A 19,192-nucleotide genomic window follows, 5' to 3' on the forward strand; every position below is an offset into this window, starting at 1 on the left:
AAGACACCAATAAATGAAAACATATCCCATGTTCATGGATTGGAAGACTTAATATTGTTAATATGTCCATACTACCCAAAGACATCTGTAGATTCAATGTAATCTCTATTAAATACCTATACATTTTCCACAGAAATAGAAAATTTGTATAGAATCCTAAAATTTGTATAGAATCATAAAACACCCCAAATAGCTAAAGCAATCCTGAGAAAGAACAAAGTTGGAATCATCACCCATCTTGATTTCAAACTATATTACAAATCTATAATAATCAAAACAATATGATATTGGCATAAAAACAGAAACATAGACCAGCAGAACAGAATAGACAGCCCAAAAATAAACCTATGCACATACCATACAATAAATATTTAGCAAGGGAGCCAAGAATACTCAAAGGGTAGTCTCTTCAATAAACGGTAAACTGGATAATCACATGCAAAATTGGAAAAATTGGGAAAAAATTGGAAAAACTGGATAATCACATGGAAAAGAACAAAATGGACCACTATGTTATTCCACTTACAAAAACTAACTCAAAATGGATTTAAAATTTGTAGGTAAGTCTGAAACAAACTTCTAGAAAAAAACATAGAGGAAAATCTCCTTGACATTGGTCTTGGCAATGATTTTTTTTGGATATGACACCAAAAGCATAGGCAACAAAAGCAAAAATTTAAGTGGGACTACATCAAATTTAGAAGTTCTGCACAGTAAAAGAAACAATCAACAAAATGAAAAGGCAACAATGGGCGCCTGGGTGGCTCAGTTGGTTAAGCGACTGCCTTCAGCTCAGGTCATGATCCTGGAGTCCCTGGATCGAGTCCCGCATCAGGCTCCCTGCTCGGCAGGGAGTCTGCTTCTCCCTCTGACCCTCCCCCCTCTCATGTGCTCTCTCTCATTCTCTCTCTCGCAAATAAATAAATAAAATCTTTAAAAAAAAAAAAAAATGAAAAGGCAACCTATGGAATGGGAAAAAATATTGGCAAACCAGCTACAGATAAGGGGTTAATATCCAAACTATATAAGGAACTTCTACAACTCAACAACAAAATTAAATTAAATAATTTAAATCCAATTAAAAATGGGCAAAGGACCTTGAATAGACATTTTTCCAAAGAAGACATATAAATGGCCAATAGGTATGGAAAGATGCTCAAAATCACTAATCATTAAGAAAATGCAAATCAGGAGAACCTGGGTGACTCAGTCCTTAAGTGTCTGCCTTCGGCTCGGGTCATGATCTCGGGGTCCTGGGATCGAGCCCTGCATCAGGCTCCCTGCTCGGCGGGAACCCTGTTTCTCCATCTCCCACTCCCCCTGCTTGTGTTCCCTCTCTCGCTGTGTCTCTCTGTCAAATAAATAAAGTCTTTTAAAAAAAGAAAAGAAAATGCAAATCAAAATCACAATGAGATATCACCTTACATCTGTTAGGATTGCTAATCTCAAAAGATACCAAAAGAAAATAAATGCTAATATCAAAAGATAATAAATGCTGTCAAGAATGTGGAGAGAAAGGGCTGTTGATAAGAATGTAAATTGGAAGAGCCACTATGGAAAACAATATGGAGGTTCCTCAAAAGATTGAAAATAAAACTTACATATGATCCAGCAATGCCTCTTAATGAGTATATATCTGAAAGAAATGAAAACACTATTTTGAAGAGATATCTGCAACCCCATGTTTATTGCAGCATTATTTACAATAACCAGGACATGAAGACAACCTGTCTATAAATGGATGAATGAATAAAAATAGTGTGGGATATATACAATGTAATATTCAGCCATAAAAATGAAGGAAATGCTGCATTGTGACAACATGGATGGACATTAAGGGCACTAAGCTAAGTGAAATAAGTTAGAGAAAAACAAATACTGTATGATCTTACTCACACATAGAATCTGAAAAAGCCAAACTTATAGAATGAGTAAGTCACAGGAATAAAAGACTCAGCATAAGGAATATAGTCAATGGTATTATAATAGTACTGTATGGTGACAGATGGTAGCTACACTTGTGCTGAGAATAACACAATATATAAACTTGTCAAATCACTATGTTGTATACCTGAAACTAATGTAATATTGTGTGTCAACTGTACTCAAATAAAATGTAAATTAATTAAATTAAAAAGCCACTCATACAAATAGACTTTAATAGTGGTTCAGGTGCTGGGGTGTAGTGGAAATGGGAAAATGTTAGGCAAAAAGTACCAACTTCTAGTTATAAGAGGAATATAAGTCCTGGGATGTAATGTACAGCATGGTGACTATAGTTAACAACACTGTATTGTATACCTCAAGTTGGTAAGAGAGTAGAACTTAAATACTCTGGCCACACACACACACACACAAAATGGTAATTATAAGAGTTGATGGATTTGTTAACTAACCTTTTGAGGTAATCATTTCACAATACATACATATATCAAGTTATCGCACTGCACACCTTAAACTCACGCAATATTATATGGCAATCATATCTCTTTAAAGCTGGAAAAACACTGTTGGAACTAATACACAAGGTCAGGAAAGTTGTAGGATACAAAATCGACCTCAAAAGTCAGTTGCATGTCTATACACTAACAACAAACAATATAAAAAGAAAATTAAGAAAGCAATCTCATTTACAGCAGTACCAAAAGAATAAAGTACTTAGGAATAAATTTAACCAAGAAAGTGAAAAACTTGTAATTTGAAAACTACAAAACATTTCTGAAAGGAATCAAAGAAGACACAATTTAAATGGAAAGACATTCCATGTTTACGGATGGGAAGGCTTAATATTAAGCTGTTAAGACTTAATATTAAAAGTTAAAATGCCCATACTACCCAAAGCAATTTACACAGTCAATGTCATTCCTGTCAAAAAAAATTTTTTTCAGAAAAAAATACTAAAATTCAGATGGTACCTCAATGGATCCAGGATAGTCAAAACGATCTTGGGAAAAAAAGGAACAAATTTGAAGGCCTCACACTTCCTGATTTTAAAACATGTTACAAAGCTGTGGCTCTCAAAGCAGTATAGTACCAGCACAATGACAGACGTATACACCAATGGAACAGAATAGACAGTCCCAAAATAAACTTTTGAGTATATGGTCAGATGATCTTTAATCAGTTTCAAAAACTATACAATGGGTAAAGGATAATCTTTTCATCAAATGGTGTTAGGAAAACTGGATATCCACACGCAAAAGAATGAAGCTAAACTCCTACCTGACACCATATACAAAAACTAATTGAACACAGAAGAAAGACTTGGGTGATAAGAACGTGTGTTCATCAGTCTGCTAGTCCATGGGTCCCGCCCTGGCTCATACAGCTTTCAGTCATGACTTGCTGCAACGTGCAGATAGGAAATCCCCCCAAACTTCCAGGCCACTGCCCTTGGGGATAGCACCTTCGAAGAGGTGAAGCTTTCTGGACTAGAGGGAAACACTTGGTCCTCTTTTTCTACCTGCATGGCTTTACCTTTGTCTGCCCCCCAGAGATCATCACTTTCAGCAAGCACGCTGAAGACTTCCACAAGCTGGGTTGTGAGGTGTTGGTCTCTGTCAACTCTCAGTTCACTCATCTGGCTTGGATCAACAGTCCCCAGAAGGGAGGAGGCTTGCCCCCAACATCCCCCTGCTGGTCAATGTAACCAGAAGCTTGTCCCAAGATTATGGCATGCTGAAGGAAGATGGAGGCATCGCCTACAGGGGCCTCTTTATCACCAACGGCAAGGGTATCCTTCTCTAGATCACTGTCAATGATTTGTCTATGGGGGTGCTCCATGGACAAAGCTCTGTAGCTGGACCAGGCCTTCAAGTACATGGATGAACATGGGGAAGTCTGTCCCACTGGCTCGAAGCCAGGCAGTGACACATCAAGACCAGTGTGGGCCAATGAATACTTCTCCAAATACAGCTAGGCTAGCAGACAGGTGGAAAGCTCGGGTTCTTGGCCCCAACCTGTGCCCCTACAGGGATAACCCATGCTGACCCAGGAAAGGCCAGACCTGCCCCTTCAAATTCCATAGTCCCTGACCCTGGAGAGCAAGGCCAAGGCCTTCTCATTCTCCCAGCTGAGAGCTGATGAATGGTGACCTCCTCCCTGGAGCCCACCTAGCTAGAGGCCTAGAGGTGAACAATAAAATATTAGGACAGGAAAAAAAAGGGGAAGAATGACTTAATGTAAGACAGAATACTGTAAATATCATAAAGAAAAAGCGTTATAACATTGGAGTTGGCAATGATTTCTTGGATATAACACCAAAAGCACAACAAAGAAAAGGCAACAAAGAAAAAAACACAAATGTAAGTATATCAAACTTAAAAACTTCTGTGCATCAATGGAAATAATCAACAGAGTGAAAAGGCAACCCATGGAATGAGAGAAAATATTTGCAAATCATATATCTGATAAGGAGTTAATATCTAGAATATATTAAAAACACATACAACTCAAAAACAAAAAACCAAATATCCCAAATTTAAAAATGGGCAAAGGGGGGGCACCTGGGTGGCTCAGTCAGTTTAGCGTCCAACTCTTGATTTCATCTCAGGTCATGATCTCAGGGTTGTGGGATCGACCCTGTGTCATGCTCTGCACTGGGCGTGGAGCCTGCTTAAGATTCTCTCACTCCCTCTCCTTCAGCCCCTTCCCTCCCCTGGACAGAAGGAAGGACGGAAGGAAGGAAGGAAGGAAGGTAGGAAGGAAGGAAGAAAGGAAAAAAAGAAAGAAAGAGAGAAAGAGGAAAGAAAGAAAGAAAGAAAGAAAAGAAAGAAAGAAAGAAAGAAAGAAAGAAAGAAAGAAAGAAAGAAAGAAAGAAAGGAAGGAAGAAAGAAAGAAAGAAAAAGAAAGAAAGAGGAAAGGGGGAAAGGAGACAGGGAGGGAGAGAGGGAAGGAAGGAAGGAAAAAGGAAGGAGGGAAAGAAGAAAAAGTCATTGATGGCATTTAAAAAAAAAGGGCAAAGGACTTGAATAGACATTTCTTTAAAGAGAGTATACAAATGACCAGCAACTATATGAATAGATCCTTTTGTTTATTATTTTTTATTGTAATTCCAGTATAGTTAACATACAGTGTTATATTAGTTTCAGATGCACAATATAGTGACTCAACAATTCCATGCATTACTCAGTGCTCATCATATAAGTGTACTCTTAACCCCCTGCACCTATTTCACCCATCCACCTATCCCCCTCCCTCTGGTAACCATCAGTTTGTTCTCTATATTAAGAGTCTGATTATTGGTTTGTCTCTCTCTCTTTCTCTTTTTCTCTTTGCTGGTTTACTTTGCTTCTTAAATTCCACATATGAATGAAATCATATGGTATTTGTCTTTCTCTGAATGACTTATTTCACTTAGCATCATAATACTCTCTAGCTCCATCCATGTCATTGTAAATGACAAAATTTCTTCCTTTTTGTGGCTGAATTAATATTCCATTTTATATATATACCACATCTTCTTTATCCATTCATCTATTGATGGACACTTGGACTGTTTCCATATCTTGGCTATTGTAAACAATGCTGCAATAAACATAAGGTTGCATATATCCTTTCAAGTTAGTGTTTTCATATTCTTTGGGTAAATACCCAATAGTGCAATTACTGGATCTTATGGTAGTTCTATTTTTAATTTTTGAGGAATCTCCATACTGTTTTCCACAATGGTTGCATCACTTTGCATTCCTACCAACAGTGCATGAAGGTATATGAACAGATTCATAATATTGCTAATTATTAGAGAAATGCAAATCAAAGCTATAATGGAATTATAATAATCTTATACCCATTAGGATGGTTGCTATCAAAAGAAAAAAAAACAAGTGTTGTCAAGAATGTGGAGAAATTGGAATACTGTACATTCTTTGTGAGAGTGTAAAATAGTACAGCCACTATGTAAAACAGTGTGGTGGTTCTTCAAATAAATTAAAATTAGAATTACTATATGATCCAGAAATCCAACTTCCAACGTAACTGAAAGCAATTCTCATAGAGACATTTGCACACCCATATTCACTGTAGCATTAGTCATAAAAACCAAGAGGTAAAAGCATCCCAAATGTCCAACACTTGAATGGATAAATGATATGCAGTATATGTACAATGGAATATTATTCAGCCTTAAAAAGGAAGAGAATCCTGTTACTGCTACAACATAAATGAACTTTGAGGACATTATGTTAAGTGAAATAAGCCAGTCACAAAAAGACAAATACTGTATGGTTCCACTTATACTCATTCAAGCAGAGAATAGCAGGCATGGTGATTGCCAGGGACTGTAGGGAGGGGGTAATGTGTAGTCGTTGTATAGAGTTTCAATTTTACAAGATGAAAAAGTTGTAGAGATCTTTTTGCAACAATGTGAATATGGATAACACTACTGAACTGTACATTTAAAAACAGCCTGGGTGGCTCAGTCGTTAAGCGTCTGCCTTCAGCTCAGGTCATGACCCAGGGTCCTGGGATCAAGCCCCACGTCGGGCTCCCTGCTCTGCGGGAAGCCTGTTTCTCCCTCTCCCACTCCCCCTGCTTGTGTTCCCTCTCTCGCTGTGCCTCTCTCTGTCAAATAAATAAAATCTTTAAAAAATAAAAATAAATAAAAATAAAAATAAAAACAGTTCAGGGCTGCCTGGGTGGCTCAGTCGGTTAAGCATCTGACTTTTGATTTCAGCTCAGGTCTTGATCTCAAGGTTGTGAGTTCAAGCCCCTCTTTGGGCTCCATGCCAAACAAACAAACAAAAAACAGTTCAGATGGTAAATTCTGTATTTTCTTCCACAACTAAAAAAAAATTTAATGCAAAATAAAGAAAAGTACCTACTGCTTCTGTGTTGATCACCACCAAGTGAGCACCCATTGCAACATAGCTCTGCTGACTCTTTGACCAAAAATTCTGTTCAGTAGAATGAAGTCGCAGTTGGAACCAAATGATTTCCAAGTACTTGGGCAACATGCCCAGACATTTCCTGTGTTTCATGAAAGAGAAGGATGAGTGCAAGATGGCATAAATAAGATTAAAGAGGTATTTTTTATACACAAAATTCCAAGGATCTGCATTTGTTTTCTAGAGATGGGTTTCTTATCTCATGTATTTACTGTTTCCCTGAATTATATAATTTGGGGCCATAGATTTGCTTTTAAATAAACATTCTTTAGCATTGAGTCTTCAATATTTACTAAGGTTTACTTGCATAATTGTTCTAGATTATCTGCAAAGAAAAATCATTATCAAGTTTTTTTCCCCCTGATTTTCAAATCCTTTATGCATTAGAAACACCAACGTCTCTCTGAATTTCAAATGACTAATACAAGTGAATAATTTTAGCATATATCTATATATATACCTAAATAATAAGTCATTTAGATTTGTTGGGGTTTGAGTGTTTTTAGAGCTATTTTAATATATCTGGTCTTCTTGGGCTTAATCTTTTGATCCATATTGCTAAGATTCATCTGTGTTGTTGTATGTAGGTCTACTTTATTTATTTATTTTTTTTTTTTTAAAGATTTTATTTATTTATTTGAAGAGAGAGACACAGCGAGAGAGGGAACACAAGCAAGGGGAGTGGCAGAGGGAGAAGCAGGCTTCCCGCCGAGCAGGGAGCCCGATGCGGGGCTCGATCCCAGGACCCTGGGATCACGACCTGAGCCGAAGGCAGACGCTTAACGACTGAGCCACCCAGGCGCCCCTACTTTATTTATTTTTTATGTTGTTATATCATTACATATTAAGTGATGAGAAACAATGTGTAGACTTTTTTATCTTTTATAACATTATGAGTTGAATAAAATAGATAGACCATATCTGTTTCATTTTAATATTAGCTGCTTTTAGAAGTCTATCTCAATTATGTATTCTGTTCATTATTAAAGATTGCTTTTCATAAAACTCCTCAAATCATGTATTAACATATTATTTTAATTTAAAAAGTCGAATTTGATGAACCGTTTTGGTGGTGGGGATTGTCTTTGTCAGATTATGTACTGCAGACATTTTTCATATGATGAATATGCTAAATCTCCAGCTCTGAGGTTGACAAAAATATTGAAAGCTGTGATGAATAGAAGCACTTGTCAAAAAGGTACACTCATTAATATTTTATTTTCCCAATTGTTCTGAGAATGGGCTCATCAAGGTACTTCGTAAGCATTAAAAAACAAGGGTAATTAATAGTCATTTGATAAGACTTACCGAAACCTTTTTTACTGTACCTCCTCAAAATTGAGAAAACAAATGACTACTGACTGAGAAATAAAAAACCATTTGCAAATTATTCTATTTGTTATTCTTTACCTTCAATAACACTAAGAATAATCTAATCAAATTCTCCATTAACACATCATTACAAATAATTTTTGATAACAGAATACTGTATGATTTTTGGCAAATAACTCTGAAAAAGTTCAAAAACTGGTGATAGTCTAACAAATCACCTTCTATTCCTATCTACTTATTTATATCAGTAAGATTTATCAGTATGTGTCACTAAATTAAAAAATAGGAATAGAATTGATACTGAATTCTCATTGTAGTAATATTAGGATACATCTGATTGCATTTTGTAAAGTCCCATTCATCTCATTAAAAGATGAGTTTCTAACAGTTTTACTTTATTGGTAATAATTTATCAAAATTTGTAATAAAGATGTGATGTTTTGAATATTATAACCTCATAATTGTAATTATAAGTCAATCCAGAAGAAATTTTATAACATGTAAAGTCTAATATTCCCCAGGAAATAAAAATATTGGACATATATTACATATTTTAGAAAACTGAAGAAGTATGATATAAAGTATGATATAGTTGAAGGGAGAAAAAGAATAATGTTGAACACTACATCAAAAATAAAATAAAATAAGGGGCACCTGGGTGGCTCAGTCTGCCTTCGGCTCAGGTCATGATCACCAGGTCTTGGGATGGAGCCCAGCATCGGGCTCCCTGCTCAGCGGGGAGCCTGCTTCTCCCTCTCCCTCTGCCTGCCACTCCCCCTGCTTGTGCACGCGCTCTCTCTCTCTCTTGCTCTTGCTCTCTCAAATGAATAAATAAAAAAATCTTAAAAAAAAAATAAATCTTTTAAAAAATAAATAAAATAAAAATTAAAAAAAAATAATGTAAAACATCCAACTGTTAAAGAATACATGTTCATATTTTTATGAATGATGGTAGTAGGGATAACACTTCTGTAATAGTATTTAAATACTAGAAGATAGACTTTAAGAAGAGATGTAAGAGTTTTTTAAATGTCAATATTTATAATATTTCATAACTTAAAGCCTTTATAACAAAGGCTTTTGTTCCTATAACGTGAACGTGATGAAAAACTTCAGATGTCCAAATAAATGTTATAAGGAGGCACATTGTCTTTCAAAATTCTTATTGGGGATTGGCAAGCAAAACAGTTTGAAAACCATTGGTCTAGGTAGAGCACAGGCCTACTGAAGAAACGGACTTTACCCAGACATCTGAACATCTCAACACTCTGACTGAGACTATGGGAAACAAATTGGAGAAGATACATCGTGGCTATCAATTATTTTTTAACTATAATCTAAGTGGAAATTTTGTGTTTAGACTTTTATTTTTCCTTTTCATTGTAACAAGAATTTGAGAAGATACTGTTGAAATTTGAGCACTTTTACTTGCTGACATGTTATTATATAAAATAATTTTATCATGTAAACTTGAATCATGTAATTTGAATTAGTTGCATTGAACAGCCTCATTGGACATGAATAATATTAGGTTGGATATACTTAAGGAGTAAATTTGCAGTCTCTTATGCCACACAAATGTGGCATTAATTTAATCAATATCCATCTCTGTCTCATTCATTTCAGAGCATTCCAAAAGCAAAGGCTAAAGCGTCCATTGCTGCTTCCCAGAGGCATTCTTTAAAACTCCAGTTGTGGGAGTGCCTACAAAGGGTGGGAGGAAGACTATCCTGATAGAATTATGTTTTCCTCTCCAGAAGGGCCAGCTCCACAATTGTTTGACAAAAGAATCCCAATGTGACAAGAGAACCAGAGGTCAGGGAGAGAAAGAAAATCATCCCTCACCACCCCATACACAATATTCTTGTCAAATACCAAAAAAGGGAAAATTCCAACATCTCACAGAAATACAAAGAAACATCTGCCCTCTTTACCCCTTATAGGTTTCTGCATAGAAGCAGGGGATCAGATTATTTAGTTCTTAAAGAAGTAAGAGTCTGAAATCTATTTGGATTTTTTTTCTTGGAAGGAGTAAGGCCGTAAAGACTACTACCAACATGCACTTGGCCTTTCTTTGGCTTTTTTCACTAGGTATAGTGTGAGGCAGGCAATGATTCTGAATTCAACTGTCACTAACTCTTCACATATGAAGTTACCAGGACTATATTTTAGAGTGAGGGCAGTCTCATCCTGAGCCATGTTCCAAGATCCAAACTGACCAGTAATAAAGCTGATTCTTGGAATGGAGAAGGCTATTATTGAGAACTTTAGCTATCAAAAAGAGGATTTTATCCACTTGATAAGGATGAGGATAATGTGAAACAAGAACTGTTATGAATAGGGGTGCCTGGGTGGCTCAGTCAGCTAAGCCGTCTGCCTTCAGCTCACATCATGATCCCAGGGTCCTGGGACCAAGCCCCACATAGGGGTCCCTGCTCAGCGGGGAGTCTGCTTCTCCCTCTCCCTCTGCCCCTCGCCCCCCAGTAATGCTCTCTCTCAAATAAATAAAATCTTCTAAAAAAAAGAAATTAATAACTGTTATGAATAACTTCTAGTGTTGCCTTGAGCAAATTTCATGGTGTATGTTGGTAGCATTTATTCAGATCAAGAAGTCTGGAGGAAAAATTGTTTTGAGGGTGAATCTAGAGTCTGATATGAACATGTAAGTGTAGAAATATCTTAAGGCAGAGATTTTATTTAAAAAAAAAAAGAATAAACCAATGTTGAGCTCAACCCTGTCCTCTCTCTGAGAAAAGGGAAAGTCTTTAGGCATTGCAACACCTTACCTGCCATGCTTGTCCCTTCACTGAAGCTGGTTAATATTACGTATGTAGTTCAGACAGCCTTTTGTCAGTTTTGCCATATGTAAAATGATAAGTCACTGTGAAGGAAGAAGGATTAGTATTCATGTTTTTGGTTTTTTTTACTATAGAGCCTCATGCTTTATATATCTGTACCAAGCTGGCTTGCTTCCAACCACCACCAACTCTTCTCTCTAGGCAAGCTCAATAAAGACCATGCTGAATTATTACCTATTTGTATTCATTAATCATGTTCGCTTATATGCCCGTAACATTTATCTTTCCCCATTGAAATTTAAGTTCTATATTCCAGGGCAGATTTTATCTGTTTTCCACATCAATCAATCTCAAACACCTAGAACAGTGATGCTCACGAAGTAATCAATAGATATTTGTTGACTCACTGGCTGTCTGTTTCTCCTTAATTTTAATAATCCTGAAGCAAGCTTGCAGATTATTTTGATATTTTCCAAAATTTCTGACTGTTGATAGCTACAGATAAACATATAGGGTAAATAACTACCAAGAGGAACCTTTAAACATTTAGACATTTTAAATATCTCAGATAAACATTAACTTTTATGTTTAAGGGTGTGCACTTTAAGCAAGACCTGTTCTCTCTCAGGTGCTGCCATAATTCTTCACTTACTCTTTCTTGTCCTTCTACTAATGAAGCTCAATACTGTCAAACCTTTCTATCTTGGAGTCCTCAATATCTGCTTCCTTTTAATGAAATAACTATTCCTAAGCCTCCTTCTCTTTTGCACTTGGCCGTGAAAAGTAAAGCAGACTTTAACTTAGGTGATAATTGTGTTTTAATAAAGACTGTGTGGGAAAAAAAAAAAAGACTTTGAGATTGATTTACATCTCAGAAGGAACTTCAAACATGGCCCATTTGACGTAGGAAGTCACTTTCACTCCCTCCCAGACTATTTGATACTATTTTTAATCACCTTATCAGCAAATAGAAAACCAAACTGTAGCTTAAAGAGCAAAAAGATCTTTGTAACTTCTCACAAAATGAACTTGAAGTATTTATTTGGAAGTAAATTGAATAGGGAAAAAATATGTTATTCCCTTATATCTTCAATATTTCATTTGAAAACTTTTTCTTCTCATACTGGGAAACACTCCCACATGAAAATCAAAGAGCCTAATCTCTATTATGATTATAAAAGTAATTATAGTTGCACTCTCAAAATAGGGTTTTTGTGCCCGCAGAACACGTGATCACTAGGGAACCCAGTAGCGGAAGACAGTGTCTTAGAGGGTGTCTACAACTAACACACATTCATATGTGAGGTCATGATGGGGAAAGTGCTAATAAAACCAGGTGGAGTAGATCTGGAAGCAGAGTCAATTATCAAAAGATGGAAAAAGAGGAGGGACAGGAGGAGGAGGAAAAATCAAAAATGGTATTCCAAGTCAGAGCTAACATATTAATGGGGTAAAAGAGAACATATCCTAGGAAATCTTAATAGAACATGATAGGAAAAGGAATCAAGAGATATGACACCCAATGAAGAACTTTACCCACACAGCTCGCAATGAAACAAGCACAGAGGAGTGCTATGGAAATCATAGCAACATACCAGGATCTCACTTGGGACCGCCATACTTATTTCTCTGTCAGATCAGCAAGAAAAATGCAGTTATCAGGGGGCCAGGAAATGAAAATTCCTAAGAAGCTTAGAGCAATGAAGAAACCAGATGAAGAATCTGAGTAATTAAAAACCTAAAACAAGAGGAGAGCTTAGAAACTCTCTCAGAATAAATAAACAGGTGCTGCCTCTATAGTCCTAAATAATCTGGGCAAAACTCACCCTCAGACACCTGTAATTTCCATTTCCTTATTCTTTCTTCTTAAATAATATATTAATGCATTGAGTCCCTGTTTTGCCAAAAACATCACTTTGTCTCCCTCTTCCTATACCACCGTATTAATATTTGGTTTCTTACTCTTTCAAGTGCTTCTGGCTCTGAGGAATTATTCTTTCTTTCAGCTTCCCATGACTCTTATTGTGGTGTCCAATCTTTTTCCCATCAATCTGTTGTCTACCCCTTCTCTCCAGGTGACTTTTATCATCTCACCATCACTTCTACCTTCTTCTCTGTAACTGAGAAAAGGAATGCTCACCTCTTCCTTAAGGTTGCCCTTCTCGTACCATTATGTGGGCTCCCTGTACTCAGAAGGTGTCTCAGACTCTTTCTCAGAAGATGTCAACTAGAGCTCTGCTTCATTCAAAGAGATCAAAGACAAACTGCTAAACACTCTTATAAGGCTAAGATACATAAACCATACCTTGAAGGGGAAGCTGTGGTTTGGACTAAAGTTTCTAGTGATTTAAAAATACTGGGAAAAATAAAAGAGGAAATTGGGGGGCACCTGGGTGGCTCAGTCATTAAGCGTCTGCCTTCGGCTCAGGTCATGATCCCAGGCTCCTGGGATCAAGCCCTGCGTCAGGCTCCCTACTCAACAAGGAGCCTGCTTCTCCCTCTCCCTCTGTCCCTGCTTTTTTTCCTTCTCTCGCGGTGTCTCTCTCTGTCAAATAAATAAATAAAATCTTTTAAAAAAATTTTTAAAAAGAGGAAATTGAGACACATATCCAAAACTGTCCATTCTAACTTTGACAAGAGCATTCAGATCGTGTGTTCAATTCCTGACATAAAATCTCTCTCTCTGATTCCTAGTTATTCTGGCATGCAAAATAAAAAATTTCATATGCCCTAAAAGAAATTTATTTGTAGGTCTTAAGTACTCACAAGTCAACCTTTATGTTGGATTTTAGGGAAAGCTTAATCCATGTCTTGAACAGTGTCTTAGGAAGTAAGCAGAAGTCTGACGGACTAGATATGGCTTCAATAATAAGGGTAATATAGAAATTACATAAAGATCCACAGACATTGTTCAGGAATATGATTGCAAAATGGAAGATTCTGGACTCTATCTGCAAAAGCAATGAAACATTCTTATTGCATCAAGACCAATATTGGGCATAGTTTAGTAATCTTTTATTATCTCCCTGATTAGGAAAGGGGGAGCTCGAAAGGGGTATAACATCAAAGACAGGCTTCATTAATTCCTTATAATTACTCAAGGGCTTGGGGATCCTTCATAACATACAGTCTCTAGAATGTAGATCTTTCTCTTTATTAATATCATGAATATCTCTACATTCTCAAGTGAGCAATCTTGAATACGAAAACAAACAAGCAAACAAACAAAAAAACCGTGCTATGGATAGGTGCATATTGAACTTAACAAGCTTTTAAAGTGATGGAATAGTTATAGCTAATGATAAAATAGATATTGAGAACCCTAGAAAATTTTCCCTGGTGTTGGTTAGAGATACAACAAGTCATAAAGGGAAAAGGAGAAGTGGTTATAAAACATCTCCATCGGCTTCCAGTTCCCCTCAGAGATAAAGAAACATAAACCCAAGGACTAACTCACTTGATGGTCCAAAGAAAACAGTTCTTGTAAACCATATATATATATATATATATATATATATATATGAAAATCAATTTAAAGACCTATTTGCTTCTTTTCCCATCTCCAATGTATGCTCCCCAAGTCACTTTTTGCTCTTGACCATTGTCCTGTGCTCTATTCCTTTGTCCTGTATACATTTCTAGATTACAGTAGCAAGCTTTGAATAGAGTGCTGAGATGGTAGAAGCAAAAGCAAAAAGGAGTAGTACATCAAAATAAAATATAAGACAAAAATTGATAGGGAGAAAGGGAGATTGGATCAAAAGCAGACTTGTGGTAGGTTCAGGTCAGACGTACAGATAAATGCAGCATATTTCAGTCTAATAAGGGAGTAAAGCAAAAACTAGCAATGGAAAAGATAATAACTTACACAGATTAAAAATAAAATCACATACTATTAGAGTCAAAGTACATATTGTTTTTTCAGCTTGAACTCTTTTAAAGGGGACATCAGAAGTGAATCAGCAATTTGAACCAAATCCCTTTTCAACAAAGCAGCACTGGTTTGCCCTTTTGAAAATTATTGTCCATGATTTAACTAAGTAGACCCAGTTTGATTCTCTTAAGAACTTAAAGACAATTAAATCAATAGTTGGTGGCAAGCATTACCTTCTAAGAGATACTTAGATATTCTTCCAAACAAATGTGTAGAGGATATTTTTGGTATACAGACTCACATGTACAAGATATATAGCATCTCATTATTTTCAATTTATGAGATTATTATTGTTGTTTCTTATTACCACTGGCAGATAAGAAATTTCCTATAAGTCATTCTTGGGATGATCCTTTGGGATTATATCAAGATGCTGGGGATTACCTAATTCCAAGAAATTTGGGGAAGAATGGCTGATCATTGTTCATGGATCCAGACAGGTTATCTGCCTCAAGTCTTCAGTGCCATGATAGCTCCCCAATGCTTTGAAGCCAACTTTCTCTGGCTAGTTTTTGTTGTTGTTGTTGTTACAAGGGTTGGTCTACAACAAAATAATTCTCCATTACTAGAAGTGGAACGGTTTATTTGGGTAACCTTAAATGATTTTGTTTTTCTTTAGCCCTTATAAGAGGACTATAGTAGTGAAATTAACATGTTGGGAAACTGAAATCAACCCAGATAAATAATGAAACTCTTCTAGGTCACTAACCCATTTGAAATTCTGATGAAAACTTCAGATCCATTTAAAGAATTTTTTTCACAAATGCAGGAAAAAAATTATATATTTTTATATATTTTTATTGAAAACTAATTTCCCTTGGCCAACAGACACATCAAAAGATGTTCAACACTACTAATTATCAGTGAAAATGCAAATCAAAACCACAATGAGATACCACCTTACACCTATCAGAATGGCTAGAATCAAAGAGACAAGAAATAACATGTTTGCGAGGATGTGGAGAAAAGGGAACCCTTGTACACTATTGGTGGAAATGTAAATTGCTACAGACACTGTGGAAAAAAGTATGGCAGTTCCTCAAAAAATTAAAAATAGATATACCACATGATCCAGTAATTCCACTACTGGGTATTTAGCCAAAGAAAACAAAATACTGATTTGAAGGGATATATGTACCCCTATGTTTATTGCAGCATCATTTACAATAGCCAAATTATGGAAGCAGCCCAAGTGTCCATCAATAGGCAAATGAACAAGAAAAATGTGGTGTGTACACACACACACACACACACACACACACACACACACAGAGGAAAATTATACAGCCATAAAAAATGAGTTCATGCCATTTGAGGCAACATGGATGAACCTAGAAGGTATTATGCTAAGTGAAATAAATCAGACTGAGAAAGGCAAATACTGTATGATTCCACTCAAATGGAATCTGAAACAAACAAAAATCACTGAACCGTGCTCTAAAAATGTTAGCTTCTTCCTTTAGACTATTGCATCTCAATAAAGTTTGGTCACTAAAAATAATATACTGTTTTATATCAGTCAAGATTTAATCAGACTTAGATAATTAGGAAATTTATTACCTTTAATTATTAAAAAGTCAGAGTAGAATATGCTTCAGTAATAGTTGATTCAGTGGCTCAACAATACCCATAAGAAACCAGATTCTTTCCATTGCCCTACTCTTCCATCCATGGTGTTCCTGTCATCCTAAAGCTACTTCCCCTCATAGTGATAGAATGACCATCAGTAGCAGGCAGGACTACATATTTCTCTGTTCCTATTCTTTGGGAGAGGGAGATTAGCTTCCTGATTCATCGGAGAACAAGGAGAGGTGATTCACTGGCAAACATGCAATTTGTGCCTATTCCTAAACCAACCACTAGGATGACGTTTTGATTGCCTTGGACTAACCAGTATCCACTCACAGAGCTGAAAGGTCACAAGGTACCTGGGCTGCATGAAAGTGACTCTCTAAATAACATCAAAGTTTTGTTTCTAAGGAAGAAGGTATAAATAGACCAACAATATGCACCACAGTACTAAATACTGGTTCTTTATTATATAGTTTCGTTTGCAACAATTTTTAACTGATGTAGAGCATTTCATTTTGTAGAGAGAATGTGATTAATCAAATATTTATACTGAACATTTGGCTTAATACACTTGGATTACTACATTATTTCTTCCATCCTTGAGTCACTGAATTCATCTTTGACAAAGTAGGTACCATGGATGATTTCTATATTGGCAAAGACAAAACTTAATTTATGTTTCACTATTATCATCAAGACAAAATTAACATTAACAAACCCTGAAGAGTTGTCATGTGTCAGCAGATTCCCACCTTCAGAGAACTCATCCAGGCTGATCATTTTCGCTCCGATGGGCAGAAGTATTTTCCCTGGTACTAAAGATTCCACTGTTACTGCCTCCTATTCCATTTACTAAGTGGCAGGTTGACTAAAAGGGCTTTAAGTGTTGGTAGATTTATCTGTTTATATGTTTGTTTTTAATAGCAACCATAAAGATGAATATAGGGCCTAAAATTCTAAGTATATTTCACTCATAAGCTTAAATATATCTGCTTAATAAACCAACATAAACACACTTTCTTCAAATAGTTTTGTCTGTAGTCTCTATTTTTCTTTTACCTCAAAGAGAACAATTACCTAAACTTCAATCAACATTTTAAAATCCACTTTCTAGAACAGTGGTCTGAAAACAATTTTTGTTTGGTCATACTTAGTATTTGAAAAAAAGGAGTGCTCAGCTGGATAAGCATCTGACTCTTGATTTCAGCTCAGGTCATGATCTCAGGGTCATGAGATCAAGCCCCACGTTGGGCTCTATGCACTCATCGTAGAGTCTGCTTGAGATTCTCTCTCCCTTTCCCTCTGCCCCTCCCCCTGCTCATACTCTCTAAATAAATAAATAATTGGAGAAATTGTATATGCACACTTATATCAAATATTTATTTAAGAACCACACACCTATGATGTAATATAATATGCCTACTATGCAAGAATAAGAAATTGTATAAAAAATAAACACTAATTTTGCATTTTATTTACTAATGATAAAATTAATCTATTCTCACTTTGTAACTGTCAATCTTTTTAGAGACAGCAATGTGATTGAATATGTTTCATTATTTTGCAGAATCTGATTCAAAACTAATATAATTCAAAGGTGTTTCAGGTATACATTGCTGAATAATAAACCACCCCAAAACTTAGTGGCTTAAAGCAACAATCTTATTTTTCACAATTCTGTCCATTCATTTGAAGTCAGCTAGATGCCTCTTCATTTTTTTTTTTTTGAAGGTCACTGACTTTATTGATTTAAAAAACTTCACAAGGACAGTGACTATTCTACCAAAAAAGGAGCCAAATAGCATAAAACAGACCAGTGGGGGCAGGGGGTGAAGGAAGGGCCAGGAATCCACTCGGAAAAGCTGGTAATTGTTGACACGAAACTGGCAGGGCAAGAAGGGAGATGCATGCAAGAGCGAGAATTTCAAAAAAGTTGAAATGGTGAGGGGAGAGAACTCCCGAAGACCTTGAAGTACATCAGAAGTGAGTACAACAACAGCAATGTCTTCCTTGGTAGAGGACAGGGGAGGAGTCCCCATGCGGCTGCAAACTCTGGAGACTCAATGCTGGGGCTAGGGACTGGGGGCTCCCCAAGAGAGCCTCACAAGAAGGCGTCACACCACTCTCGAAGGCACCCGAAGCAGTCCCAGGACTGCTTGGCATTGGCACCACATGTGTCCTTCAGCCATTCCCGGAAGAGATCTTCATCTTTCTTTAGCACCAGAAACTGGCCAAGGACCACATAGGCCTTGTCAAAGCCCCTTTCCTCCAGCTTCTTGCCCAAGACTTCACCAACCCCGGCCAGGCTCCCCACTGGCTTTTCCCCCATGGGCTCTGCCACGAAGTCTCGGTGCTTTTGGGAGGTTGTCATCTTGATCAGCTTAATCAGCAGCTCCGGCTCCTTCCTGTAACGGCTCCTCCCACCACGCGGCTCGCCTCTTCATTTTCATATCACTCCTTAAACACAAATCTTACACAAACTCTGTTACCCCACAATCTTGATTTAGTGGTGCTTTATGGAAAATTAAAGAAAATAGGATCTGAATCACATCCATAAAATGTAAGGTGGAGGTTAAAGTCCCAGCAGTAACTAATGTCACCAATTCTCCCTTGCACTTCAGTTCAAGCACACCCTCTATTCTGACAATCAAAAGCATTAGTAAAGTGGTTCT

At 36.7% G+C, this 19,192-nt stretch overlaps 2 pseudogenes; one reads left to right on the plus strand and one right to left on the minus strand.

Annotated features, from left to right (window-relative positions):
- The first annotated feature begins 3,337 nt into the window (after positions 1-3,337).
- LOC118550804 (peroxiredoxin-2 pseudogene) lies at positions 3,338-3,919 on the plus strand (annotated as a pseudogene).
- Positions 3,920-16,063: 12,144 nt separating this feature from the next.
- LOC118551025 (barrier-to-autointegration factor pseudogene) lies at positions 16,064-19,024 on the minus strand (annotated as a pseudogene).
- Between the last annotated feature and the right edge of the window lie 168 nt (positions 19,025-19,192).

This window comes from Halichoerus grypus, chromosome 6, assembly GCF_964656455.1.
Source record: "Halichoerus grypus chromosome 6, mHalGry1.hap1.1, whole genome shotgun sequence".
Lineage (NCBI taxonomy): Eukaryota > Metazoa > Chordata > Mammalia > Carnivora > Phocidae > Halichoerus > Halichoerus grypus.